This window comes from Bactrocera latifrons, unplaced genomic scaffold (genome assembly GCF_001853355.1).
Source record: "Bactrocera latifrons isolate USDA-ARS-PBARC rearing strain unplaced genomic scaffold, ASM185335v1 scaffold_88, whole genome shotgun sequence".
Taxonomy (NCBI): domain Eukaryota; kingdom Metazoa; phylum Arthropoda; class Insecta; order Diptera; family Tephritidae; genus Bactrocera; species Bactrocera latifrons.
In genome coordinates, this window is record NW_017537578.1 from 575121 (window position 1) to 595711 (window position 20591).

The 20591-nt window shown below is 35.3% G+C and overlaps 1 protein-coding gene across 6 annotated transcripts in view; it reads left to right on the top strand.

Moving 5' to 3' along the window:
- The window catches only part of LOC108977376, a 115500-nt gene that overhangs the window by 20657 nt on the left and 74252 nt on the right, over positions 1-20591 (top strand). For 5 of the 6 annotated variants that reach the window (XM_018947025.1, XM_018947022.1, XM_018947028.1 and 2 more), the window contains exon 3: positions 4466-4517. The exons of the other annotated variant lie outside the window; for it this stretch is intronic. The gene's annotated coding sequence lies outside the window, so the exon portion shown is untranslated. The remainder of the gene's footprint in view (positions 1-4465; positions 4518-20591) is intronic. 6 annotated transcript variants of the gene reach the window in all.

A 20591-nucleotide genomic window follows, 5' to 3' on the forward strand; every position in this document is an offset into this window, starting at 1 on the left:
GAGAATATTCCTAAACACATAAATGCACATACATATGTACATATCTATTTAACTGGAAATATGTGGTCACTGTTAGCAAAGTATCTATGAAGATTGTAATGATTTGAGGAAAGCTTTTAGCACTCCGATTTGTCAACAAGCCCATTATTCGCTAATATTTCCTGCTTGGAGGCAGTACTACAATATTAAAAAGAAATTTTACAAAAAAAAAAAAATTAATAATACATTAATGTACCTGTACATATGTATGTACATGCATATTCAATAAAAGAGGGAAAAGAAAATAGGAAAAATAGGAAATCCGTAGAAAATAGTTTCAGAAAAATTTACCAATTAATTTTGGTTGGATTGTGGTTCGTACTGAAGGTTAATTTAAAGCATCAGCCTAAATGTAGGCAAAATTTTATATATTTAGATCATATAATCTACAATTTTTCCACTTTAAATGGAATTAAAAATTGACAGAAAATATAAAATTATTGTAAGTTGTAAGAATGTTCTTAAAATTCCATAATATATTTAAAAATAATTCTCGACCCAATTTTTTTTGCATCCTAAGAGAAGGTGACCTAATATAATACATAATTATTTTATTATTAAAGTACAATTTACATCACTTTATGTCCGAATTTTGGATTTCCCTTAGTTTATAATGCATTTATGCAATTGACTATGCGAATTTGTACAATTTTCTAGGAAATTAAATACAACAAAGTTGCTGGTGTAACTGTAAAATTATGTATATATGGATATATATACTATACTCACGCTGTAAGCTTAGGCATTTCATCACTTCCCACAAATTTTGCTTTACATTCAAACATTTTCATTCTGAACTTTTTTAACGAGGTAAAATTTTCAGAAATAAACACAAACAATAACAAAATAGCACCACCATAATTCTCAGATTTCCACTTGTGGTACAACAGAGCTACAACAACGATAATGCGCTGGCACAGCCAACTTCATTGACGGCAAAAAGCTTTGCGAAAATGTTTACCACATTTCATGCCAACACTTTTCAATGGATTTTAAAAAGGGATTTCTCGGCATTATGCACATTTCCGTGCTCGTGTACCACAAAAAAAAAAAAAAAAATTAAAGAAATAGTTTAGCGCAATGTTTAACACTATCGCAACGATTACGACACCATCTCCTCGCCGGCTTACAAACACACATATCTAATGGCTCTGCCTGACGCCACAGCTGTGGCACGCTGCTGCCAAAAGTTTCGTGTGCCACATACCGAAGTACGTATATTTGTATGTATATGTATGTAGTTTTTTGTTTGTTGCATGTCAGCTGGAAAGAGCTGAAGCACATGGTCGAACGACCAACTGGCGGACCAGGCGTCCAGCGAGCAAGCGTAGTACTCGAACTTCATGCAATGTTGTAAAATGTGTAAGCCTCTAGTGTGTATGTAAAACGTGCGATTTGGTGCCACACGTTGTATTACCTTGTATGCATACATATTTACATATGTAAATGAAAACATTTCCCACGTGGCATGTGGCATGCAAAAGTCCTCATATCACACCATTCACGCGATTCCGCACGACTGAATTTACCAACAGGGTTTATTGTTCATATGTAAACATTTGTTTTGCAATAACCAAGCCTTTTCTAAACGCAGTGCTACTTAAGTGCTACCTTTAAGTTTAGATATGAAATTAAATGTATCGAAACTGTGTTTTTGAAGGCGGATGGCAAGATTTTTCGAAAACTACTCAACCGATCTTCATAAAATTTTACACAGGTCAAATTAAATGGCGTCGCAAAAGCTTAAAATATGTTTTTTTATAATAATTTTGTATATGAAAAAAAACTTTAAAAAAGGCTGAAAAGGCCTCTTAAGTCAACTTGGGATTTATTTGTTGCCTTTGTAAACAAGCAATTGAGCAATTTTGAACTCGATTTTGATTACCTAAGTGATTATCAAGCCAAAGTAATAGATCTAAAAATTTCATATATTCATCTTTTGTTGTGTTTACTATAAATAATATAAAGAGAGCCATAATCCTTCATATAATGTAAAATTACAGCTTCTCTTCAAAAACTTTCTGAGTAGATGCTTTCATGGATAGAACTATTATGTGCTAATAAGCAGAGTACTTTACTGCTGCTAGGAAATCTTCTTCTTCTTTGAGAAATTTTGTTGTGATAATATATCGAATATAAGTTCCCTTTCCTCTATCTTTCAAGCGATTCATGCTTCTGAAATTCGTCTATATTTTTTCTAAAGTTTGTTTGAATTACATATTTTATGGAATATTTGACTAGAAGAGATATCAATCATATGAAGATTCAGAAAATTTAATAACATAACTTTTTTCATATCGTCAGGAAAATTATAAAAACAATATATGAATATAGTCTAGTTCTCAACTAGAATCCGAGATGGCTGGATTTATACCAGACCAAGCGCTGACATTTCAGCAGCAAATTGTTCAAAATTATTTCGGTTAAGTTTTCTGGTGTTACAATAACAACAATCAGTTAGAGCAAAGTTCCCTCACTCTCACCAAAGATTTACAGAATCATGTTATGAAGTTATAAGATATATATTTTATAATACATCTGTCATAAATACCTTCGGGGTTTCTTCTTTCATAGGCATATACTCCGAAATGCCAATTTTGCAGGTACCTATCTATATTTATTGTATATCACACCATTTAACGTCGGTTTGCTAACATATTATCAGCAAAAAAATTTAATTTCGGTTGGAGCGTGCAATAGTATGATTTACATATATATGTATGTATCTCTAAGTGTGTACAAATATCTCGTTGTGGCAATTGATATTACATAAGGTCCATTCAAAAAGTTCCACTATGCTAATATAGGCTTAATTGTGTGTAATTGTCGACGTCGAAATGCTCGTAATGCACATTGATAATATAATTTGCCTTGGTTTTTCGTTGTTGTTGGTGCGTATGCAATTTTATTTTAATTGCTTTCGGCAATTATTGCATTAAAATTTCTCACCAGCTGTCGTGTTGGCCACTCAAAAGTATTTTAAGTGCATAAATTACTGATATGTGTACGTATATATAGATCTAACGGTACAAATTTATTATATGGCTCAAGAAGTTGGCACTTTGTTGTTTGAAATCACTGCTTTCTGCAAGTGCTGTCGTCAGTAATGCAATTCGAAAGCAATTCTTCAATATCCGCCTATTCATGAGTTTGCATTATAGTAAAGTGGTGCTACTGTCTCCAAAGAAAAAATAAATATTGTAAATTCCAGCCAGAGTGGTGAATATCCGTTACTCACGTTCTTGCACTCGATTGCCTTGAAAGTCGCATGTAATTATCGATTGGTAATTATTTGTAATGCATTCTTGTTTAATACGGCAATACTGAATCAAGACGCAATACTGGTGATACGCTTTGGAAATAAAGCGAATACATATATACAAATATATGCATACATACTTACATATTCCAGATACTATAATTATTTACTTGTAAAGAACTAGCTGTAGTAATATGATAATATTATACTTTTATAACATACATAAGTATATACGACACATGCATACGTATGTATGTCTGTATATACATAAGGGAATTTGAATTATAAAAAGTGTAACTTCGGTGAATTTCTTACAGTATAAAAGACCACAGAACAAATCTTACACAATCTGTTGATTATGTTTGTCAATTTGTATGACAGCTATGTATAAGATACAGTGATCCCATCTGAATGCCAAATTTCAAGAAGATATCTTGTCAAATGCTGTGTCAGTTCATACAGCTTAACAATGGTTCGCTAGCTTTCGTTCTGGAAATTCCGAAGTTTCGATTTCACTGATGAAAGTTTTACACTGATAAAGTAATATATCTAGCGGAAAAATCGACCAAAGAAAAAAGATAAGTTGAAGTTTGATTAGAAATACGAAAAACTTTTTCGACTAACCAATATATTGGTTATATCTGACAGCGGATCCGATTCTAAAATACATATGTATGTGCATATGCTTTGTGGAATATCCGGCGTTTCCTTCTAGGTCTTACAAAATTCGTGGTGAACTTAATATACCCTGTACAGGTTATAAATAAATCTACATTTACTTATCTTCACCACCTCAAACTGCCAACTAATTTTGCTTAATTACTTCGTTTTACATACATACATACCTATACTATTTGTTTGTATGGCTGTATATACATAAGTATAACTCTGTGTTCATGTGTTCCAACTACAGTTGCGTTGCTAACTTTGAAACAATTTCCTGTTGGCAAGCGCCGTCAGCTGTTTAATGCCATAATTTACTATAATTATTAAGTGTTGTAACTTATTACTTATATATTTTATAAACTCGACTGTCTTGCCTGTTGTTACACTACAAGCTGTAATATTAGCATTTTTAAATACACATTTATGCAGAGATAATGTTTCCTTGTGCCATATAATACTAACTTCCTCTTTCCTCTCGCTCTTTCACACTTTTATTTGCAGTTCACAACGCCGCGGCACGTCACTACCAGCGCCGATTGGTGTCTTTAAAAAGGTAAATTATAATTATAATATTACATGTAATACAAGCAAAGGGAAGGGAAATATTTTAATTAAAGTTTTGCAAACGATTAATATAAGCTTAGATTTACTCTTACGCTTATTTAATTGAGACTGGTTGGTATTTCCTCTACCTTCAAACGCGAAGTCTGCCTAACCGAATTACTTTGTTTAGTTACACTGGCTACAATACTGTTGTCATTCATTTTAGAAGTTTACGAGAAGAGACTGCATGGTTACTAGACAGATTCTAACTTTATACTTTTACTGGTTAGCCCGGTAAACAATATAAACTCTTTGTGGACATTTGAAAAATGGTCTAAAAAACCGCTCTTATTCAGAGTAAAACTCGTCCTCATAACTTCAAAATGAACATATCAAATACAAGGTATACTAAATGCCTAATTAGTTGTTTCACCAAAAGAGGGCTGTAGGTGTTGAGATTGCCTCGACAAATTTTCGTTATAAAAAATACACAAATACCTCAAACAGTTGCTATTTTTCCCAAATAATGTTTGGGTTTCGGCAACAATTAAGATTAAGACTTCTAAAATACTTATTGCTACTGCGTTAGAAACCAGGCAATACCATATTTTCAAACAGGATATGCTATCTGCTTGAAATGTTATAGGTAAGATCCGAAACAAAGTCATTTGTTTAGAACATTAGAACCCACGGAGCATTTAGGGGTTACAAGGGTTTCATCGGTTAAAAACAAACAACACAAAACAGCCTTTTTTCAATAAACTTTTTCTAAAAAAAATGGAATATTTTTCAGTTTTTACAAAGAAACCCCATTAACAAAGAAATTCTGAAATATTTGGAAAAAATATTTTAAACCCGGCCACTGCGACGCCATTACCGGGGAAACCTCGGAGTAAAAAGCAGCAAGTGAAAAAATACGTGATTTAGTTAAAATCATAACTTAGACCTAGAAAAACAGAAAAATGGATTTTTGGCAGATATTTAAAAAAATGAAAATTTCCGTGAAAATTTCGCATAATTTTTTTCAAGTAGTTACAAAAATACACAAGTTCTCAAGGCTTTATCTCTGAAACTATTACTCGGATCAACTTGCAAATTTAGAAGAATATTCTAGAGTTGTCGTAGCTCTCAATAAGACAATAAATACGTATATTACGTATATATATATGCACGTGTATTAGATGGCCTGTAAGTACCAACAACACATAATCTAGAAAACATATTTTCTATTAATGGATAATGACACTATTTATGCTAACTGAAAGATTTTCATGCATAATTCGAGTCAAGTGTCATAGCCGTCACAACAAAAGGGCGGCATGTAGCGCGACGAGGTCGATATCGGTTTCCATGGATTGGCTCTGGTTGCATAAGCGCTTTGCGCACGCGTACGCATAACAACAAGCAATAAATAAGTAAGTGCGGTAGTATATGGTGGTATAAAGAATGTGCATAATCCACACTTTACAGCTAGATGAGCTATAAATTTTTCCAAGTGCAAAGCCGCAGAACAAATCACCATAAACAAGCGTGAGTGTATAGAATTCTCCAAAAGCATTATGGGTCGTGTCGAAGTTTATGGTAAATATGCATTGCAGGCGGTAGAATGCAGTTTACGCCAACACTTGCAATGATATAATGCACGCACACACACATATATCTGTACACTAATATTATAACACTTGGTGCGGTAAATAATAACGCAAGCGGCACCAAGCGTGCGTTGCAACGGTAATATACCGAAATCAATCAAAATGCAGATGCGTTGGCAGCAGCAGTGGCAACAACAGCAGCGGCGCTGGTTTGCCGCCGTCAAATCAGAAATTGTGTAATGCTAAACTCAGAACGCGGTTATTTCTCGCAGCGATTTGCTAGACCCCTCCTGAGTGTATGCACTTATGTGCACCGTTATGTGGGATTCTCGCATTTGCGTGCCGGATGGAGCATAAAATTCCACAAATTCCACACAATTCGGTTGTGCTCTTCGTGGGCATCATCACTAATGTGGGTGTAGGTAGAAGTATAATACGAGGGTTCATACTCATCACAACACTTTCAAAGAAACACTGCTGTTTACGTTAAAATTTTGTGGTTAAATGAAATGAAAGAACAGTTATAAATTGTGAAAATGTAGGATAGTTTTTAATTTAAAAATCGTTTAGTCTTTTTTCATAGTTCAGAAACCATTTTGTCAGTACATCGAATCAAACCAGAAGCACCTCTTCACTTTTATATCACCCTTAACTAATTTCTTCTAAACTTCCTACAGTTTTACAAAATAAAAATAAATTTCTAAAAGGTTAGAACTTTCTCTGTTGAGATCTTAAATTGAAAGTGTAGAAAATACAGCTTGTGCAAGAACTGAAGCAGCTCGACCTTCCCAAGCAACATCGCTTCACTCTTTGAGCTCTTGAAAAGTTCCAATAATATCCGAGGCAAATTTTGTTCAGCGATGAGGCCCATTTCTGGCTCAATGGGTACGTAAACAAGCGAAATTGCTTCATTTGGGATGAAGAGAAAAGAGATTCAAGAGCTGCCATTTCATCCAAAAAAAAAAAAAAAGAAAAAAAAACAGTCATTGGTTGAGGGCCGGTGGAATCATCGGTCTCTAGATTTCTTCAAAAATGAAGCCGGTGACTGTTACGTCAATGGCGACCGTTATGACGCCATGAAAACCAACTATTTGATGCCTGCGACATTCGATTTCAATAAGGCGGCGCCACTTCCCACACATCGCATCAATTTATGGATTTATTGGAAAAACACTTCGGTGAGCAGATAATATCACGTTTTGATCCGGCCACCAAGATCGTGTGATATCATATCGTTAGATTTTCTGTGTGTTATATAAAGTCTAAGGTCTATGCGGACACCCCCGCTTCGATTCAGGCCTTGGAGCAAAGCATCATGCGTCTCATTCCCATCGACTATCTGAGACGTAGCCGCGGCTAAGTTTTGAAAGAGATAATCTTCAAAAAATAAAATAAATCATTGAATGTTCTTTCAAATGATAATAAAAATTTCCCCATTAAATTTGAAGTTTTTTTTGTTTTCTCTTATTACTTATCTAATTTTGTTCACTTTTTCAATGATTCTGACACCTGTGTTATAAGCATGTATGAATATTCTATATTTCTAGTCATAAACTTTCTGAACATTTTTTTGGATATTATGCTTACGATATTCTGAAATTGATATTGCGGTTTACCTAGTTTGAGTTGCTTGTGATCTTAAGATTAAAAGAAATTCGAATATTTCCAATTTTTGCTTCATTTCTCATGGAGCCTTTGAAAGTTATTAGTTGACACATGACGTAAGCGAATTTTACCAAATCAACATCTTAAACTCGATCCCTCCAATATTTTTGTGATAAGAATTTAGCACAACTAACTTTGGCGAACTTCGTTTGCTCGAAAAATTCATATATCCAATGAGGTTTGAACTGCCTCCGAAGAGCTGATAGATTAAGTGAGCTTTTCATTTGCAGACATATATGTAGAAGCTACGAGTTGTGAAATTTGAAGTTTTAGAGTAAAAACTGGTCGCGGCGAGAACACACGAACTATCTTCGCTAACTACCACTGCCTCTGGTGAAATGATAACTCTGAAACTAGTTAATAGTATGTACTCTTTTCTTGATAGTAAAAAGAATTAGAGATTTATGCGGCCACAGCCAATGAACAAATGGTTAGAAAGTTATAAACTATAAATCAAACAGCATAAACGTCATTATAAATATTTTCACAGAACTGCGACCAATAATTGTTTGAGCTACAGCAACCAAGTCAAGCCAAGAGCCCGCAGAGGTTAATGCAATCACTAGAGGAGCAGAGCAGAGCTCACTTTCGAACGCGACAATTGAAGTCGTTTAAGTGCAGTGACAGAATGAGGGTAAATAATGAACGCCGGCTATACATAATAAACATATAAACAGATAGTTTTTTTTTTTTTGTATATGTGCGCATTTATATATATGTGGCGTGTTGGTTTTAGTGTGTGGATAATTGCAATTTATACTCGTATGTACCACATACAAGCGCTCCCTTGCCGCATATTCTGAATGGTGTGACAATGCAGCCATTATCTGTCACATAAAGCAGATCGCGTAGATCAGAAGCGCGTGGACGTGCGTCTTTGGCGTCAACCAGCATCAACTGCCGCAAATGTGTGTCGTCCAGCACAAATGGAAATATTGAGCGCCCTATACTTATACCATATACGTATTTATATACTGTGTTGTGGTGAATGTGGGGGGAAAAGTAGTGCATCAATGAATATTTTTACTCCGTTACCGTATATATAGGAGTAAATTCAATACTTTCTGCATTTGCGGTCGTTCATCTCCGCAAGATCGCTGATCGTAAATCGTAGATCGCATTGCGGATCTGCACATGTATGTATTCGAATAGTGCATTAATACACTGCTGAAAAGATGGTATGCAGTACGGTGGACGAGGTTAGATTTCTACTAAAACAGTCTCTAAACAAACTCTCCTTGTGGTTCTTTAAAATCGGTGTAATTCTTTTCCTCGGAAGTCGGGTAATTTTTTGAGATGACTCGTTCACCAAACTTGGTTTCAATAAATCCATTATGACATTCGTTGTGTAGCTTATGGCGCCCTCCTGTTGGAACCACATATTGTCCAAGTCTATATCATTCAATTCGGGGATTCATGGAACACGTGTGGATTGCTACCTCTTCAATAACGCATATTTTGACGGAGCCATTCAGCTAGAAATGAGCCTCCTCGATGAAATCCGGATAATTTTCAAGTTGTTGCTCAGCCCAATTCGCGAATATACGACGATTCTGGTGGACAAGCGCTTCAGTTCTTGCGTCAATTTCGCAACAATGTGCGGCTACTACTCTTTATATTACTGGTACAGGAACATTTTGTATTGTGCCTGTGGATTCAAATTTTTCCACTAAACGCTCAATTATTAATCTGACAAAACGATTACGATGACTATAAACGGGACATAGTGCTCTTAAAGTTGAGGCCACTGACTTCGAATTTCGGTAGTAAATTTTAATAATTTCGACTCGTCTCGACTTTACTAAAGTGAAATGTCAAAGTAACAGGAAAAAGTATGGCGTCGTTTGCTGTTTCAATCGGGGTACCTTTGTAGCATCTCTAAAAAAGATCAGGTAGATCTATTTCTGAATTTACATATCTCAAAAAACAGTTCTGTTATAGAAAGATTTTCATAAGGTGACGCCTGACCGACTGGCTGTCAGTAGTTTGTGGGTATAACTGCTGGGAATTTTAAATAATTATAACTGTTTTTTTTTTGGAAGTTGCCACTCTGACAATTTTTCAGATGTTTCAGATATGAACTAGCAGATCAGCACTTGTTGGACTGACTAATATTTGTTCGTGAGTGTACTTTGTGGCTTAAAATATCAATCCATTCATATATTGTACTCTCTTAAGTATGCGAAATTCAGTTGAAATTTCAGTTGGAAATTCGCACACACACAAACCACTTGCAAATTGTTGTGAACGGTCGGTATTTGCCGGCCGTTCAACGGATCGCTTTGAGGATGAGTGCAAACTGAAATTCATGTGATTGGGTTGCCAGATACCAAATAGAAGCAATATGTGTGTGTTGAAAAATAAAATTAAGTAAGCTACAAAGATACAATTGCGAGTCTTTTCAAGTGCCGGTTGGTAGGCAGGCACCAACAAAAACAAATGAAATAAAAATACCACAGAAATTGTAGAAACAAATTGTGGTCGTATTATGTATATTAAGATCTGTGGTTTACGCAAACTAAGTAATTGTGGTGAATTTCTACTATATTGCGGTGAAATGTGTGATGCCCGCACTTACTTGAGTTGGGAGGGATGGGTGTAACGAGTGTTTGTAGAGCACAAAAACAAACGAAAACTGTAAAATGCCTTTAAAAGCATTTATACAAGTCGCAGTACACGTATACATTCATCCGTACATACATAGATTCATATACATCTATACATAAGTGCTGAAGATGTGAGGTTACGCCTGATTTACGTCAATGCAACCACTTGAAGCCGCGTTGTAGCAGCGATGGCCGCATTGCGAAATAAATTTCGTAAGAATTTAAAAAAATAATAAACGATCTTCATATCGGCTCTGGCATATTAGCAATCTTTTAATTAATTTCGTTTTGCATTTCTCTTCTGCTGCTGTCTTTGTGTTGCTAGTTTTTCTTATTTAAGCCAAGAAGTGTTATTTGCAAATTGCAATCAAAGAGTCAACGCGCTTTCTTGCCCAGCACCATTGTGGCGCAATCAGGAAATGCCAGCAGCACGTACAACAAATGCTCAACTCATTTAAGCGTGTTTACAACAACAAGCATAACAACAAAAGAAATACATTACAAGAAATAATTGAATTTCGTAATGGTATTATGGAGTAAATGAAATTTCGAATAAAGTGTGAAAAAAGAAAATGGTGAAATGCAAAAAAAAACAGCAAAAGCTGAAGAATGCGGCGCTTCGATGTAACAGTGTAAATGCAAAACGTATGGACAGTCTGTATACTGCTGCAGTTAGATATTTGTAGTAAATACAGGGTGAGAGCCTTCAGTATCGACAGAAAAACGCAAAAGTTTTTATAAAAAAATATTTTTTCCAACTTAATTATTATTATTTTTTAAGAGAGTATTGTTGCCTAGCTTCCGGATTTTTGAGTTTTTTCGGCAATTGATTATGTCCATTTTTTATCATTTCTTTATCCTTTTAGCCAAAATAAATTTCAAAATTTTTTTAATAAAAAATTGTTCCTTAAGTTGTTGGAAAAAAAGAGGTCGTCTCCTCATGGTTACAAACTTTACACTTTTGCTAGTACGAAAAAACAAAAAATATTCGTAGAATGTCGGCAACCTAAAAATAAAGTCCGATTTTTTCACAAAGTCCTCAACTTTCTCGAATTTAAAAAAATTACACAAATTAGAAAGAAATATGTATAAAATATTTTTTATTTTTTTTCCTTTATTATTATTTTTTAAGTTTCTAAAATAATGTTAATTTTGTTTTAAATTTATTAGTGAATTTTTTTGAATGTTTGAACCATCGAAATAAGAATAAAATACATTTTTTGTTTCAAATATCTAAACTGGAATAACCCCAAAAGTAAAACACTGACATTTTAATTTCTTTAAATACGCTTACAATTACATTTTATTTAAAAATTATAACACACCCTGTATTTTCATTATATACTCATTTCGTCAACTACGCGACCAACGTCCGACAAGCAATGCAAACCAAAGTTAAACATCTGTTATAGTCATATCCCAAGTGAATATATCCATAGCATGCATATGTGCAGTTACCGAAGAAAAGCTAGAAAGCCGTTGTGTGAAAAAATTAATGAAATTAACACCATTAAATTGCTTATCCAAATAATTTCCATTTACAGTACGTTCAGTATTTTGTTGCTGCATAATTTTCTTTCTGTTGTGCAGTGCTTATTGCAACATCGGCTTGCTCTCTCCAGATTTACACACACACATACTCATATAAACATATACATATTAACAACAATTATTTGCTTTGTTGCTGTTTTAGTTAGCATACGAAAATCCATTTGCTTTAAATAAACAGTTGGAAAATGTGCTAATGATTATAATGTGATGTATTGTTGTAGTTTTGTTTGTTGGCCAAGGCAGATGCATGGCATTTCATCAAGAAATGTGTTTAAACTTTTTAATAAATAGCAAATAATTTCCCATTTAATTGCTAATGCGGTTGGTTAATATTGCATGTGCTTTAAGTTAATTGGAAATTATTGTAATATACATACATACATACATATGTATGTCCAGCACTCAAAATACCTATTCAATATGTTTCAAAAATAATTATTTTTCTTGAAGCTGCTTACGTCCAGCGTTAATAAGTCTAGCTAGTCTTACGTTATAAAATGTGCGTAGATATATGGTTCGTTGAGGAGTTATTTTCAGATGAAATTTTTAATTATATATTTAACGCCTTCTATATCGAAAAATGAATAAGAAATAGCTGGTTCTCAATTTTTAACGTCGTTACTTTTTAACAATTATCTTAATTTGTTTTATGTCAAGATCCAGTCTCAGTGGATTTGTTATGTTTGTCAAGATCCAGTCTCAGTTTGAAGAAGAAGTTACTCATACATATATAAAGCAACAGTCTCATCTATCTAGTCGTATGGAATTGAAATCTAAAAGAGCTCATCTGACTGAAATTTTAAACTTATTTCTTTCAAAATAAACTCTTCTCACCTTCGAGCTTGAATATGTTCACAGATAAGGGGTCAGTAGGGTAATCTGGCGTGTTTTTTGACATTTTTCTTTTTTTCAGTTTTATTCTACAATAGAACTTTTTTCACATATCGTGAGGTATATCGTGGCGTATATAAACAACTTTTTTCGGAATTTTTTGATGACATCTGTGAGAAATGGCTGGGTGAATGAAATGCGTTTTTTCACTGGCGGCCACGATTTCTCATGTTTGGATCATCTGAAACACAAAACCCCAATTTATTCTTAAAAAGTACGTGAATGGTTATCATCCCTACTAGAATCATGACAAAAAGTTGATAAATAAAAAAGTAATTAACGTTTTTTTTTAGTTTTTTCCCCAGGTTTTTTTACACAAATTTTTCATAACATTGTCAATAAATTATAAAAACATTATTAATCTAGTAGAGACGATAGCCAGGCGTTTTGTGAACATTTAAAAAAAAAAATAAGCAAATCGGTTGATTAGTTCGACCGGAATCATGTGGAGGTGTGTACTCCGAGCGCTCCGAACGTCAAGCGGTATTACTATTTTTGGGCCTTCCCATGGTAAAGTGGGTTCCTACATTAATTCCGAGGGTATAGGGGAATAAAAAATGCAAAAAACAAAAAAAAAAAAAAAAAAAAAAAATTAAAACAAAAATTACCCTAGGGACCGCTTAAAAACTAGAAGTATATATCTCTCGTTTGAAGAACCTTTATAATATATTGCTGGTTAATAGTCATTATTGTAGGATCTTAAAAAGATATGAACCGTTAGATCTTCCCATTCACATCAATTGCTCATGAGTTCTCAATGATGAGATCACGACCTTCAATTTAGTTTATCGTGGCGCCATAACGGTAATCAATAACTGTTACCTTTTCAAGTTGCTCCTTATTCCCAATGCGCCAATTAAGCGTGTTCCCGACATAGTTTATTTAATATTCACCCAAAATGTTTAAATTCTGAACTGTTTTTCCACAAAAGAATGACTCTCTATGGCACGAACAGCAGTTCTAGAAGTGCCTAAAACTAAGCTTTAATGAGATTAAAGTCGGTTAGTCTAAGTTCATATTTTCAATTTTCGACTACTTAAAATTATTTATCTTGTGTCTATTGTGGTCAACATAGATACAAAAGAGAAAAAAAGAAAAAATAATAATATAATTTTATAGCTGAGGATATAGTACAAATACTACGCTATATTTGAAAGTTAGAACAATAAGTTATTGTGGTTAGTTAATACCACTAATGATGCACTTCATCACAATTAACCGAATCGATAAACATTTGAGCAACCATTTAACACAATCCTCAGTTAATTACATTACATATGCGAATTTCATCAGCTGTCAACCGCAGTCCGTAGATTACCGAAATGTGCCAAAATAAAATCCAACGAAGTAACTCTAGATGCTTTGAACGTCATTAGCGACTGTAAGTCACGGTCAACAGCTGCCACAAAGGCGAAACAGCAGCACGGCTGACGTATTTGCAGTTGAAAATATTTTCGAAATATGGTCTCATACCACCAACCGGTTTCAGCCGAAAGCTTATCCGCTAAAATGGCAACTAACCGCAAAATTACAACAACAACAGCAATAGAAACTAAAGGCAATCAAATGAAATACAAAGTAACGACCAAAAAAGGCGATCGCTGTCGAAAAGCTGCAGCTGCCGAAAAGGGAATTGAAGCAAATAGGCATGTTTATATTCAAGCGAAACTGCCGCTGCTGAGCATGTGGTGCAGCGAGCGCTACTGCGGCCGTGCGCTGAAGAAGCGCACCAGCGAGGTCATACCGCATGCAATTCAAATCAAATGGAATGAAATCAAATCAAATGCAACGGAGGCGCACTTGCCCCGTCAGTCACTGGAATGCACGGCTGCGTTGTAGTAGCACAATCGTGGTTGCGGACTTATTCACCTGAATTGGTTCAAATGCCCGCGGGAATTGTGTGTGCAGAAGAGCTGACCGTGCTGGAAGCACACGCAAACCAGCGATGTTGCGGTTCCCGTTGATTGTTGTCGTTGTGTTTGCACCTCCCAGCTGTTTGTTGTTGGTAAGCGCTCACCAAGTTGTATAAGTTTTTGAATTTTTATATTTTGTATCAGAGTGCCACTCGAAACTTGCCGCTTAGTGCAGTTAAATTCAGCGCAAATAGACAGAATAATTTGCTTGTGTGTGTGTGTGACAGCTGTGCATATATGTATGTATGGTATATGTGTGTGTGTTGTTTCATTAACCTTAACTGTTTGCATTGTGGGTTTGAGCAAACTGAGCCCTAACGAGTCTACTTGAATGAAGTTCACTGCGTTGCATATCAACAACAACAACTATTTTCAGTTTTTGTTGAAATTCACGCATTTACACTTTGGTTTGGCCATTTCTAGTTTGATTTTCTAATTGCAACGCTCATGCACTCTGCTATGCATTGGCAATTGTGGAATTCCGAGGCTTGCAAATGTGTGGTGCGGTGCAAATAGTTTGTGGCACATTAGCGTTCATTGTTAGCTTTTTAATGCCTATACACACATGTCTACACATAATAATATGTTTTAATTGCAATTTTATTTTACACATTTCGCAAAGCTTTTAGCCATATGTGGCGACAAGTTTTGACGTGAATTGATTTATTTTTGCCACAAGGTTAACTAACAAATTGCGCAGCCGCTCAGCTGTCAGCTCCCTTGATGCTTCGGGCGCTAAGTGCTTTGAGTGGGTGTTTTGCCAACTGCTTTTTAATATTGATTGATAAATATATTGGGTATTTAAAAATTTATTAGGCACTAATGTGTTTTGTTTTATTAATTTTTGTTCGCAATATTTTATATTAACTCATAAAAAAGCAAAATATGTATTATGGCCAACGGCGAAATGGTTTTCAATTATTTTTGAAAAATTTTTTTTCTTTCTACAACTGCAGTCTGTTTCAGCTCACTTCTACGGTGGAAGGTGTCTTTTAGTGTGTCTTCTATAAAATTATTTTATGTTGCAATAAGCGAAATAAAAAGTGCTTAGAAAATAGCGCATAATTAACCAAAAACGAAATAATAAATTTTTCGGAAGTGAAATCGTTTTATGTTGTCTTGAAGAGCAAAGGAAGTGCAGGCTGTAAATATGCAGACAACAATTGTCTGAGTCGTAAGTTGAACAATTGTTGTTAGATGGCATTAATTAATTTCCGCTTTAATTACGCACTCTGCATACTTTCTTGGTTATAGTTGGTGACAATGCCGTTGATTTATGGTGGTGAATGTTGTATGCACGATTGCGGAGAGGAAAAAGAGTTTCTACGGTTTCAGTGACCTAGTGAGTGGGGGAAAAAAGTTTTCTCAATTTATAAAAAAAAATTCAAATATATACATAAACATCGTTGAGGATTTCGGTTTATTTAGTGAAATATATGACAGAGCTTGTAAAGACGAACAGATACTTTATTAAATATGTTTGAAAATGCAGATTTTTTATTTCCTATCTTAGTCCATCCCCGGAAGGTGTATGGTTGTGAAAGTGGCCATCAGACTCAGAGGGTCTAGGATCCTAAAAAAACACGAGTCTGAACACCTGCAAAACCTGTCTAGCTTTGATATCATACCGGATCACTTGGATCATGAAGTCGCTAAACCGAACTTTGGCAGCTTGTTCTCTACCCATATACCGGCGAGGGAGTTGTGGATGGAAAGAAACCGTTGGAGGAGAGGGGCAGAGAGCCTCTTCAAAGATGGTTCAAAGCTTTGGGGGGAAGATTGGGGGAGAAGGTCTCTATCAACTCCAGTTTCAGACTTCCTGACTTACAGTGTCTTCCAGTCCAAAGCTGCGCCATTAAGGTAGCAGAGATTTAGTGCTCCGAAGGGCAGCCTCTCTCAGAGAAGTGATCATCCACTCACGTAGCAGAGCGGCAATACTAGCCTTGAACTCATTAAGGGCTGGTCAAAAAATACCTAGCCTCGCTATCAATAGTATTGATTTTCTTTGTGATAAGACTGGTATAGATGCCAGGCCACAGCCTAATAGCAGGAAACTGTAAAACTGTTGAGATAGCAGGAAAAGGCACCATGGAATCGCTATCGGTAGAATGGGAGCGGAACGTATTCTCTTTTGTTCTACTGTTGAATAGCTGAGCCTCAGTGAAGCTAAGCCTTTCGCAATAGCCTTTTGGCCCAAAATCGATCGCTGGAGATCTAGTGCTCTTTTTGTCCTCAGTAAGGCTAGCCTCTCCCTAGTTTTGGGGCTTTTCACGGGCCATTGCCTTATTTTTGTCGACACAGTAAGACTGGGAATCCTATCAGATGACATCTGCAGAAGCTGTATGGAAGAAGATGAGGTGCAAACAACTCAACACTTCCTTCCTCATTGTCTCCCGTTTTTCAAGAATTAAGTACTAGGGAGCGCATACCTTCACACATCCCACTGAGCTGGCGTGATTGAAAATTAAACGTCTTTGCAAATTTGATTGGGTACTGAGCTAATTACTATTGCTAATTTATAGTTCGAACACAAGAGTTCTTTTTCCTATGGCCTCGCAAAGGACTGCACATAGAGTTGATCTCTATCGTTCTTAATTTACTTTCAAATGTGTGGATTTTGTCTTCAATATTATTGCAAATCACCCTAAATATAGCCTAAGATTTACGTCTGTTACACATTGCCTACAGTTGGCGCATTTTAGCACAGTCACACACCTAGAGTCAATGCTCTCAAAGAAAACAGTAAAAGACATACGTACCTTCCTTTCAAAGATAGATGACAATTATTTATTTGATGTTTACATAGTCTATTCATATTCTTTAAAAAAAACAAAAAATAATTTAAATTTCATATATTTCTCTAGCTTCACTTTTATTTTAACTTCTTACTGCTCAAAGAAAGTAAAATTAAATATTTCTTTTAATACATATATTTTTATATATTTTCAAGCACTTCTGAAAATAACTTTCACCCCAGAATACACGATTTATATTTATTTAAGATTTCTAAAAGCGGGCACAACCATAAATTTTTAAGCATTTCTCATTTAGCGCTGAGTGCTTTTATGTCTCTTCATCCAAATTCACATCTTTGTGAGCTTATTCTTCAGCTTTACGCACCAGTTCCGCTGAAACCGAGACTATGTCACTGAAACCGAAATATTTCGGTACTTTTATAGTTTTTATGACGTTTCACACACGCTCCATGTCGGCACAGCTCCCTCGAGTGCCCACAATTCACTTATACACACTATTCTCACATATACACATATAAATTGACATGCCCCGCATATCTTATAATTAATTGACCTTCGCAGTTGGTGGTGTTGGCGGTAGAATTTGCTTCATTGTTGTTGGTCTAATTATTGCTGCTTTCTTGGCGTACATTAAAAGCAAGAAACTGTCTGTTGGCTGCTGTTGCCGCTGGCCATTGCACGCGTTCTGCGCATGTTGCCCACGGTGCTGCCGTGCCGGTACACGCCGACGGACGGACAACCGGCTGCCTCACTTTGTTGTGCGTTTGGCGCGTTTTGAATGTGATTCTCCCTCATTTCTGAATGGGAGTATGTGTAATTATATTGTTTTTTCTCCTGCTTATTGCTCGCGGGTACTCATTAGGAACTGCAATTAATATTATGAAAAAAGAGCCTGCAATAAAAAAAAAAAGAAATTAAAAGCGAAGAGTTTTTTTTATTAATAGGGAATAAAATCAGTGGTTTAGCAGCCAATCTAAGAATTTTTTCAAGTTTAAATTACTTGCAATTATATATACAAAAATACAGACTATGTGGGAACTATCATATGCCCAGAGCTTTCTTCAGTCACTGCGATATTCTCTGCATTCCATTCGAAAGAGCCCATTTTACTTGCACCGTCTTTATCATTATCTGTTCACGATTTGGAATTCACTTTCGCAAACTAACAGTTCGTTAACCCAATCAACATGTCTGCATGTTATGGATATATGCGTGAACACCTTCTCCAATTGCTTAGTTAAGTATTTGTGTCTTTCCTTTCTTTGTTTCCATTTTCCTATTGTCATGGTCAACAAATTCTGTTACATACAAAGTACATAATGAGAAGTAAGCAACCCCACTATTTACATCAATTGGATTGATGTTTGTATTAAAGTGTCCAAGTATATCGCCAATATCCCAAAAAATTTAGCTACCCTAATTTTCTATGCCCTTTCTCTAACTTTCACAGTTCTAATCGCGAAAGGATGCACCCATTGTTTGTGTTCTGTTGTTGACTATGTGTTTTCCAAGTAAAAAAACCAGTAAAATACCTTAATCTACCCAATATCTTGATTTCAAACACAAAACCAAATATACGTACATAAATCCTGGTCACTTAGAAACACCGGTATATACCAAAAATAAAGAGTTAAATTCTCATATTATTAAAAAATGAAATTCTTGGGCTGAAAATCTTAGATCATCGAAAGATTTTGGGAACTAGCAGCTTTTCGAAATAATTAGTGAGAGTTGCATATCCCAGACTAAAACTTTTAGCAAAAACCTTAAAAGGCCCACCCAAGGCTTTTTAGGGACGAGAAGCTCTTGAGCTTTTCAGAGTGGCATAACTTCGATGATGGTCTCAATAATATCATACTTACAGCCCAAAAAATAATTGTGTTAACTCAAACCCTTTTCTTCAGTGTTTAGTGTCTAGAGATATGAAAAGTCAACACAAATGCGAAGTCAATTAAATGCGATGAGAACACTTTTATCTTTAAAATTGTATTTCCTGACATTATCACTTTAAAGATTTTTGAAAAATATTTAATGTAAATAAAAGGAGGTTTGTGAATATAAATAGAGACTTCTCTAATAACTTTCCCAAACTTATGCATTTTTCTGCTCACCACTCTACTTCATGTATAAATTTTTTCTGCAAACGTTTATCTCGTCTCTCATTTCTGTTATTGTTAATGGAAATATTCTTCAAATTAATTAGTTGAAATTTATACCATTCAATCGTGCGCAGAGTTGGCTGAGCTTCAGTTCCACGGCGCGAGAGTATCACTGCATAGCATGGAATTAAATAGGCAGTTAAGGCAGCGGCGAATTGTCGGTCAAACCACTAATTTATTTTTATATTTTCTATCTTTCTTTTTAACTATTGCCATTCAACACATTGGCGAGGCACTTGGGTGAACTTCTGGTTCTGCTGAGATTTCACAAGTCGTAACGAAGAAATAAATATGCAAATATATATCTTTCTTGAATGTCTTTTATAGTTATAGCTTGATAGCTCGATTTATGTGTGAAATAATTCGAAACAGTTATGTATATGCTTTGTTTATTTAGAAATGTGCGAACTTGTTAAAGATTTTGAGAGGAATTAGAATATAGAAAATAATTAAAATGATAAAATACAGTTGTTTTGGAGTTTTGATGTCAACTTTTATATTCCTTTATTTATTCCTATGTCGATATTGGCGATCAAATATGTCGTCTCAGCAATAACTTTGTGCAATAAACAATACCATCCAACCGTAAGTTATATGCTTATCGCCACTTTTTATGTTCCCGCATTACCTCCCCCTGCGGGTAGGGGGGACCCCGCCAGGTTGGAGGGGAAACCGAATATACCCGTGGTAAGGCATGCCTGTCGTAAGAGGCGACTAAAATCCACATGCACTATGTCTGTCTYTTTGGGYTTGCCTTGAAATGTCAGCAYAGTTCATGTCAGACATAGTGCTATAGTATTCATCGTAAGATGTTTATTGTACGCTATGTTTTTTAKTCCTGGTATTCCGACGAGGTCTGTGAAACATCGCGTTCGAATGTTTTGCGAGACATGTCAATCATACAGCCGGGTTCTTGGGTTTCCCAGGGGCTCGACTGGCAGTAGCGCTACA